This window comes from Trichosurus vulpecula, chromosome 1, assembly GCF_011100635.1.
Source record: "Trichosurus vulpecula isolate mTriVul1 chromosome 1, mTriVul1.pri, whole genome shotgun sequence".
NCBI lineage: Eukaryota > Metazoa > Chordata > Mammalia > Diprotodontia > Phalangeridae > Trichosurus > Trichosurus vulpecula.
The window spans coordinates 560,832,204-560,841,858 of record NC_050573.1 but is presented as its reverse complement, the minus strand read 5'-3'; the positions used below and the strand labels follow the sequence as shown (position 1 = coordinate 560,841,858).

The following is a 9,655-nucleotide window of genomic DNA, read 5'->3' as shown; positions in this document are numbered from 1 at the left end:
TTTACGCAATCATGCTTCTCTGTAGCCTCCTGGTTACTCTTGCAAGGCGTACTTATTGGGCCTGGAAGATTTTGATCAACATATCAAAATGGGGCTTTTGGTTCATGGGTTGGTTACTGTGGAGCCTAAATAAATGTTTTGATTCTTCTGCCTTCTACTTTGAGAGTTTCTTATATCCGGCGGTTCCGAACCTTTCAGACATGTTTATGATCCTCTTTGAGATTATAAACTCTGCCCTCCTGATACATTTGCCAAGGCTTAAAGTTTAGGATTTTCATATATATGGTTAAAATTATATATTTAAATTATAGGAAGGTCAGTAGGGAGAAGGGTATTCGGCAGTCATCTCTTCCTCCTCCATTGTGGCCTCTTCTGCAGTCGTCCCGGAGCCTCGGCAGCGCCATGTTGGAGCAGAGCTTGTGCAAGTTCTCCACCTCCTTGGTCCGCAGGAGCCACTTAGAGGAGGGCCCGGGGAAGAACCTGCCCTTTTCAGTGGAAAACAAATGGTGGTTGTTGGCAATGATTACTGTATTTTTGGATCTGGATTTGCTGCTCCTTTCTTTATATTAAGACATCAGCTGCTTAAGAAATAGGATTCTCCTATACAGGAATCAGACTTGAAGAACAGCCACTTATAAAAGCAGAAGAATGGAGTAAGCAAACTGTTTACCATAGTATATGTCTTTGTAAATAAACCTATTAAGCGAAAAAAAAAATTATAGGCTTTGGACCAAGGATTACTTACAAATCATACATATATAAAAAGCTTATAAATTGTAGGCTTGAAATATAGGCTTCTGACCAGGAATAAAGAATAATAAGATTAGCAAGAACGTATTTACCTGGAGTCTTGCAAATATAATCAAAATGAATTTAAATTGGAAAGTAAAAGAGAAGAAAATAAATACAATTCAAATCCAAGCTGGAAACTAAAAAAAAAAAATCTATAGGTCATGAAGAATAGCATCAGGTACATGCAAGATTTCAGTGGAGATAAAATTAGAAGAATGGAAAAGTAAATTAATGTCATAGCCTGAAATGTTAATGCACAGATTCCCAAGTATGGCTAACAAGCAGAGCAGCTACAGATCTTAATGTGAGTAATCAAATTTAACCTCATATCTATCACTGAGACTTGGTGAGATGTAATCATTGACTGCCTCTTGCATATGGAAAAGAATGGATAAAATAGGTGTGGGTGTGTATGTGTATATACACACATGAGTGTACACATATGTGACCTGGGATATATACTCGTAGGAAATTTAGGAATGAAAGTGGTAAAGCATAATGAGGAAAATTTGAATAAAATTCAAAAGACAAAGGCACAAAAACTATATTTTCATTTGGGTATGTCATCTTTCATCTTTCAAATACATTGTATGAAAAGACAGGGGAGCAGAAGCAAGATGACAGCTGGAAAGCAGGGACTTGCTTAAATTCTCTCCTAAATCCTTCCAAACACCTGTAAAAATAGCTCTGAACAAATTCTAGAACTCCAGAACCCACTAAATAGCAGAGGGAATAAGATCTCCACCCCAGGACTGCTGGGATGGTCACCAGGATTGATATATTGCATGGTGCTGGGAGCAGAGCACAGCCCAGTGTGGGCCACACCAGGACCATCCAGACCTAGAGTCAGGAAAATCTGACCTGAGGGCCATGAATCATTGAGCTGTGGCAGTTATCAAACTTCTCAACCCACAAACTCCAAAGACCATGGAGCAGGTTAGTGGGAAAACTTCTGGATAAGTGTGGGAGCATTCTGAGCCCCAGCTCTGGGGGTGGTGGAGGTGGTGCGGCAGTCACTGTGGCAGCAGAATAAAACTCCTGTGGCTGCTTCCAGTGCTCAAGCATCAGCTGCTTCCAGAGTTCCTGGCTCACACGGTGGGAGGAATCAAGTGGTGGATTGGATTGACAGCACTTTGCTGTCACAGAGGCAAGTTATTTTGCTGTGCCCTACTTGTATTTGGGTCACAGTCCTGGTTGGTGGTTATTGGGGGAGGAGGAGCACTGCTGTGGCAGAGTTTTCTGTGACAGTGTAGTAGAAGTAGCTCTAAATTCAGCAACACAGCCCCTAAAGCTTGGGGCAAAGTACTCTACTCCGCAAGCAGTCATATCCTGACAAAAAGCTTAAGTGTCAAGTACTTGGCTGGGAACATGAACAGGTAGTGAAAAAGGACTCAGACTCAGACTATAGAATGTATTTTTTTTGGTGGCAAAGAGGATCAAAACATACAGCAAGAAGAAGGCAACAAAGTAAAAGAGCTTACATCAAAAGTCTCCAAGAAAAATATGAACTGGTCTCAGGCCATGGAAGAGCTCAAAAAGGATTTGGAAAATCAAGTAGGGGAAGTAGAAGAAAAATTGGGAAAAGAAATGAGAGTGATGTGGGAAAATCATGAAAAACAAGTCAATGACTTGCTAAAGGAGACCCAAAGAAAAAATACTGAAGAAAATAACACCTTAAAAATAGACCAACCCAAATGGCAAAGGAGCTCCAAAAAGTCAATGAGGAGAAGAATGCCTTGAAAGGCTGAATTAGCCAAGTGAAAAAGGAGATCCAAAAGACCACTGAAGAAAATACCATCTTAAAAATTAGATTGAAGCAAGGGGAAGCTAGTGATACTATGAGAAATCAAGATATTATAAAACAGAACCAAAGGAATGAAAAAAATGGAAGACAACGTGAAATATCTCATTGGAAAAACCACTGACCTAGAAAATAGATCCAGGAGAGATAATTTAAAGATTATAGGACTAGCTGAAAGTTATGATAAAAAAGAGCCTAGATATCGTCTTTCAAGAAATTATCAAAGAAAACTTCCTTGGTATTCTAGAGCCACAGGGTACAATAGAAATTGAAAGAATCCACCGATTGCCTCTTGAAAAAAATCCCAAAAAGAAATCTCCTAGGAATATTGTCACCATATTCCAGAGTTGCCAGGTCAAGGAGAAATTATTGCAAGCAGCCAGAAAGAAATAATTTAAGTATTGTGGAAACATAATCAGGATAACACAAGATCTGCCATTCTACATTAAGGGATTGAAGGACTTGCAATATGATATTCCGGAGGTCAATGTAGTTAGGATTAAAATAAAGAATCACCTACCCGGCAAAAGTGATTATAACACTCCAGGACCAAATATGGATTTTCCATAAAACAGAGGACTTTCAAGTTTTTTAGATGAAAAGACCAGACTGAATAGAAAATTTGACTTTCAAATACAAGAATCAAGAGAAGCATGAAAAGGTAAACCAGAAAGAGAAATCATACAGGATTTGCTAAAATGGAACTATTTTGTTTACTTTTCTACGTGGAAAGATGACGTCTGTAATTCATGAGACATTTCTTAGTATTAGGGTAGTTGAAGTGAATATACATATATAGAGGCAGAGGGCACAGGGTGAGTTGAATATGAAGTGATGATATCTAAATCAATTAAGGGATGAGAGAAGAATATATAGAGAGAGGGAGAAAGGGAGAGATACAATGGGGTAAATTATCTCGCATAAAAGTGGCAAGAAAATGTAGTTCTTTTGGAAGGGAGAGGGGGCAAGTGAGAGGGAATGAGTAAATCTTGCTCTCATCAGATTTGGCTTGAGGAGGGAATAACATACACATTAAGTTGGGTATCTTACCCCAGAGGAAAGTAGGGGGAAGGGGAAAAAAGGTAGGGATGATAGAAGGGAGGAGTTAATCAAAACCAAACAGTTTTGAAAAGGCACAGGGTCAAGGGAGAAAATTTGAATAAAGGGGGACATGATAGGATGGAGGGGAATATAGCTAGTCTTTCACAACAAGATTATTGTGGAAGTGTTTTACATAATGATACATGTGTGGGCTATGTTGAATTTCTTGCCTTCTTGGGGAGGGTGGGTGGAAATGGACAAGGGGAGAGAATTTGAAACTAAAAGTTTAAAAAGCAGATGCTCAAAAAAAGTTGATTTTGCATGCAACTGGGAAATAAAATATATATGCAATGCAGAATAGAAATCTATCTTGCCCCACAAGAAAGTAAGGGGAAAGGGTATTGGGTGGGGTGTGGAGTGACAGAAGGGAGGGCTGACTGGGGAATGGAGCAATTACAATATATGCCATCTTGGTGTGGGGAGGAAGGTAGAAATGGGGAGAAAATTTGTAACTCAAAATATTTTGGAAATCAATGTTGGAAACTACAATATTAAATAATGAAATATGAAGAAATTTTAAAAAAAGAAATAAATCTCCAAAAGAAAACTCATAGGAATATTGTAGTCAAATTCCAGAGTTCCCAGGGAAAGGAGAGAATATTGCAAGCAGCTAGAAACAATTTGAGTCTTATTGTTACTATGTACATCATCAATTTATATGACTTCCTAGGTTTTTTTTAAATCATCCCCTTCATCATTTCTTACATGAAAATAGCATTGCATCAAAATTAAAAGTCATAATTTGTTCAACCATTGCCTAATTGATGAACATCCCTCTCTGTAGTCAATTCTTTATTACCACAAAACACTGTTATATTTTTTTGTACACAGAGGTCCTTTCTCCCTTTTCTTTGATCTTTTTTGGTGTCTAGACCTACTAAGAGTATTGCTGGGTCAAAGGTATTCCCAGTTTTGTAGCCCTTTTACCATGGCTCTAAAATATTCTCTAGATTGGTTTGACTGGTCCACAGTTCTACCAAAAGTGCATTAGTCCACCCAGTTGTTGTTGTTGTTTTCACATTTTCCCCAGCGTTTGTCAACTTTGTCAAACAGAAATTCACCCTTTCTATCATGTTAGGAAATCTGACATATATGAAGTGGTATCTCACAGTTGTTTCCTTTGGCATTTCTCTAATTATTAGTGACTTTGAGCATTTTTCATGTGACTATTGATAGCTTTTTTTCTTCTACAAAATGCCTGTTCTCATATATTTTTCCATTTATTAAATAGGGAATGACTCATTTCTATATATTTGGCTTGATTCCCTATAATTTGAGAAATGAAACCATTTTCCCTACAGAAACTTGCTGTAGATTTTTTTGAATAGTCTCTTGTTTCCCTTCTAATTTTTACACCATTGATTTTGAGTGTGTAAAAACTTTTTAATGTAATGCAATCAAAATTACACATTTTAATTCCCTTGATCAATTCTAAGTCTACTTTGGTCATGAATACTTCCCCTATCCATAGGTCTGACAGTCATTTGTGTGTGTGTGTGTGTGTGTGTGTGTCTGTGTTTTCTTATAATTTGTTTATGATGTCACCCTTTATGTCTAAATCATGTGCCCCTTTTGAGCTTCTTCTGGTATATAGTATGATATATTGGTCAATGCCTAGTTCTGCCCAGACTATCTTCCATTTTTCCCATCAATTTTGTCATAGAGTGATGACTCGCCTCAACAGTTGGGATTTGGGAATGTATCAAATGCTAGGTTATTGTGTTCATTTGCTTCTTTCTGCATATTGTATGACTAATCTATTCCATCGATCAATGATGCTATTTCTTATACAATATCAAATTGTTTTGACGATTTCCACTTTGTAATATCATTTGAGATTTGTTACTGCGGGGTCCTTATCCTTCGCATTTTTCTTTTCATTGATTCTGAACCATTTGTCCCTTTGAATGAATTTTGTATGCTTTTCTAATTATATAAAACAGAATAAACAAATTACTTTGGCTAATATTGTCGTTTTCATTATATTGGCTCTGCTTACACGTGGGCAATTAATATTTCTCCACTTACTTAGATCTGCCTTAGTGTGAAGGTCATTTTGAAATTTTGTTCATGTATTTCCTATGTGTGCCTACTCAGGTAGAGTCCCAACTATTTTATATTGGTGGAAGTTATTTTAAGTGGAATTTTTCTTTCTCTTGCAGCTGGGTTTTATTGGTAATATGTAGACTTGCTGATTATTTATGAAGGTTTATTTTATATCCTACAGTTTTCCTAAAGTTGTTAATGGTTTTAAATAGTTATCTAGGCTTCTCTAAGAATACCATCATATCATATGCAAAAAATGATGTTTCTATTCCTAATTATCTATGCTCATTCCTTAAATTTCTTTCTTTTCTCATATGGCTATAGATAGAATTTCTATTGCATAATACATGGTGATAATGGACATCCTTTCTTCACCCTAGATCTTTTTGCAAAGATTTTCCCTAATATTTATTTTAATTAACAGTTAATGCTTGCTCTTCCCTTAAGATAAACACTAACCATTTTAAGATAAGATCCATTTATTCTTATATTTTCTATGATTTTTATTAGAAATGGATGTTGTATTTTCTCAAAAGATTTTTTTTCTGCATCTAATGATAAAACCAGTTTATTTTATTGATTTAAAAATGTGATCGATTATGTACAGTTTCCCTAATGGTGTACCAGCCTTATATTTCTAGTATAAATTCAACCTTATCATAGTCTATGATTTTTGTAATACATTGCTACAATACCCTTGTTAATATGGTATTATTATTTTTTTCTGCATCAGTATTCATCATGGAAAGTGGTTTACATTTTCTTTCCTCTGTTTTTGCTTGCCTTGATTTAGGTTTTAAAACAATATTTTTATCTTAATAGGAATTTTTTAAGTCTCCTTTATCATTTTTGAACAGTTTATATAGCATTTAAATTAATTGTTCAAAAAATGCTTAGTAGTATTTCCTGGTAATTCCATTTGGTCATAGGGATTATTTCTTTTCTTATAGAGCTTATTTATGACTTGTTACAATTCCATTTCTTTTCTTCTGAGATTTTATTTTCTAAATTTTATTTACATATTCTGTTTCTTCTATTAATCTGAGCAATATATATTTTGACAATATTCATCCATTTTATTTATATGGAGTACAGGTAAATAGATCTTAATAGTTGCCTTAATTTAATCTTCATTGGTTATAGATTAACCATTTCTAATTTTTATACTTACAATTTAGTTTTCTTTTTAAAAGAAATAATCTATTTTCCTTATTTTACTTTTTATATAAAAGTAGGTACAAGCTTTATTTATTAATTAATTTTTCAACTTTCATGTTTGTTAATCTTTCCTTGATGTTAAAGATATTTTAAATGTTTAATTGGGGTGGGGTTGATTTGTTATTTTTCCAGTTTTTTTTTAATTCTTGCCTAAATCACTGATATGATTATTGTATTTTATTGATATAAGATTTTAAAAATATAAAATTTCTCATAAGTATTATTCTGGCCAAAATTTTGGAATGTTATCTCATTATTATCTTGAATGAAATTATTGCTTATATCTAATATATATTCTTTGACCCATGCATTATTTATGATTAGACTATTTAGTTAACAAATTAATTTTCAATGCTTTAAAGGCCATTTGTTGAATGTAATTTTATAGTGTTGTGGTACCAAAAATGTAAACTTGGTATTTCTGCCTTTTTGCATTTGTTTGTGAAATTTATATGCACTAATAAATAGTTATTTTTGTAAAGTTGCCATTCAATGCTGAGAACTAGGTACACTTCTTTCTTTTTTCCATTTAATATTCTTCAAAGATTAGCATATTTAAATTTTTTAAATTTTTTTTTCTTTCCTTGATTGCTTCCTTTTTTATTTTATGTTTATTTTTATCTGGCTCTGAGAGGGCTGAATTGAAGTCCCACACTAATATAGCTATACTGTCTATATCATCCTAACTCATTTAACTTTTCTCTTTGAGAATTTGGGTGCTATGCTATTTGGTGCATGTGTGTTCTATGCTAATATTGATGAATTGTCTGTGGTACCTTTCAGTAAAATGCAGTTCTCCTGAATATCCCTTCTAATTAGGTTTATTAAATCACCTTTTTTCATTCAGCTAGACTAGAATGGATTCTGCTCTAGTTTCTTATTTTAACTCTCTACATCTTTCTGTTTCAAGTGTGCGTCTTGTAAACAACATGTCATTGGATTCTTATTTCTAATCCATTCTCCTATCTGCTTATGTTTTATGGGTAAGTTAATCCCATTTGCATTGACAGGCATGATTATTGCATATTTCTCTCCATCATATTATCTTGTATTTATGCTTCTCTTTTTCACTGTCCCCTCCTCAAAAGTCTGTTTTGCTTCTAACCACTGCATCCTTTAATCTACTCTCCTTTTTTACCAGCAATCCCTCTCCTCTTATATTAGCCACTTCACTTTTTTTCACTCTCAATTTTTTATATTTCATTCTTCTTTTGAAACCATCCCAACATAATAGACTCATATTTTTGCCCACTCTCTAAGTACACTACTTCTAAATTTCCTAATACAGGTAATGTTGTTAGTGGTTACTTGTATAATTTTCCTCTATGGGGATATTAATAGTTTAACCTTCTTAAGTTCCTTATGATTTCTCACTCATTTTTACCATTTTCATCATTTTCTTGAGTCTTGCTTTGAATGGCACATTTCCTATTCAGCTATATTCTTTTTATTAGGAATGCTTAAAAATCATCTATGTCATTAAATATCCATTTTCACTATAAGATTCTACTCAGTTTTGCTGGTTGTTCTGGGTTTTATTCCTAGTTCCTTTGCCTTGTGGAATATCATATTTGAAGCCTTCTGCTCTTTTAGAGTAGTAGCTCTTGAATCTTGTATGATTCTAACTGTAGCTTCATAGTATAACACTTTCAGTATTTTGTCTTAAGGTTTTGGCTATAACATTCATGGGAATTTTTGACATTGTTCCACAGTTTTCCATTACAATTTTTCGAAATATGTTTAGGCTCCTTTTTAAATCATGAATTTCAAGGAATTCAGCAATTCTTGTATTTTCTCTCCTCAATTTGTTTTCCTAGTCAGTTTTTCTTTTCCGATGAGATAGTTCACATTTTTTTTCTCTTTCATAGTTTTTTGACCTTATTTTATTGTTTTTTGATGTCTCATGGAGTCATCAGCTTCCTCTTTGACAATTCTTATTTTAAACAGTTACTCTCTTCACTACTTTTATGATTCTTTTACCAAGCTGTTAATTCTCTCTTCATAGCTTTCTTGCATTTCTATAATTTCTTTCCCCTTTTTCCTCTACCTTTTATTTTTAAAATCACTTTTGCTCTTTTAAAAATAGCCTTCTTTAGCTGTTCTAGAAATTCTTTTGGTGCTCATTGTCAATGTGCATTTTTCTTTGAGGTTTTGCTTTTAGGTGTTATCAAGTCACTGCCTTCTTAGTTTGTGTCTTGAGTTTCCTTGTCACCATATTAGGTTTTAATGGTCATGTTCCTTTTATTCCTTCATGTCTTCTAAACTTTTTTTTTACTTTGGACTTTATGTTATAATTTGGTTTGGCCCACCCTTGGGTGAGGCCATGAGTGTACTAAACCTCACAATTTTATGTTATTCTACAGTTCAATCTGGGCACTTATAGATTTATTTTGGTGCAACCAATATGTCATGATCTGCAGAAATATCTAATCACTGCAATCCTGCTGTGTGCTTCAGTCTTTACACAGCGAGGGCCTCTTCTCCCTCATGTTTGCAACTACTCCTCTCTGCCCTAGAACTCTGACTCAGAACTAGGTAATGGTTTAATAGAGTTGACAAATGGTCCATGATCCTGTGCCTAGTACTAGTTCATAAGTTCCCTAGGATCTTTTACTGACCATGTTTTCAATCCTCTTCCCTGTCCCTGGGCTCTAAAGCTGCCCTACAGCCCATATCTAGTGCTACTTCAATGCTCTG

The 9,655-nt window shown here is 34.4% G+C and overlaps 1 pseudogene; it reads left to right on the top strand.

The window, feature by feature from the left end:
* Positions 1-392: 392 nt before the first annotated feature.
* LOC118834667 lies at positions 393-704 on the top strand (annotated as a pseudogene).
* The last annotated feature ends 8,951 nt before the right edge of the window (positions 705-9,655 follow it).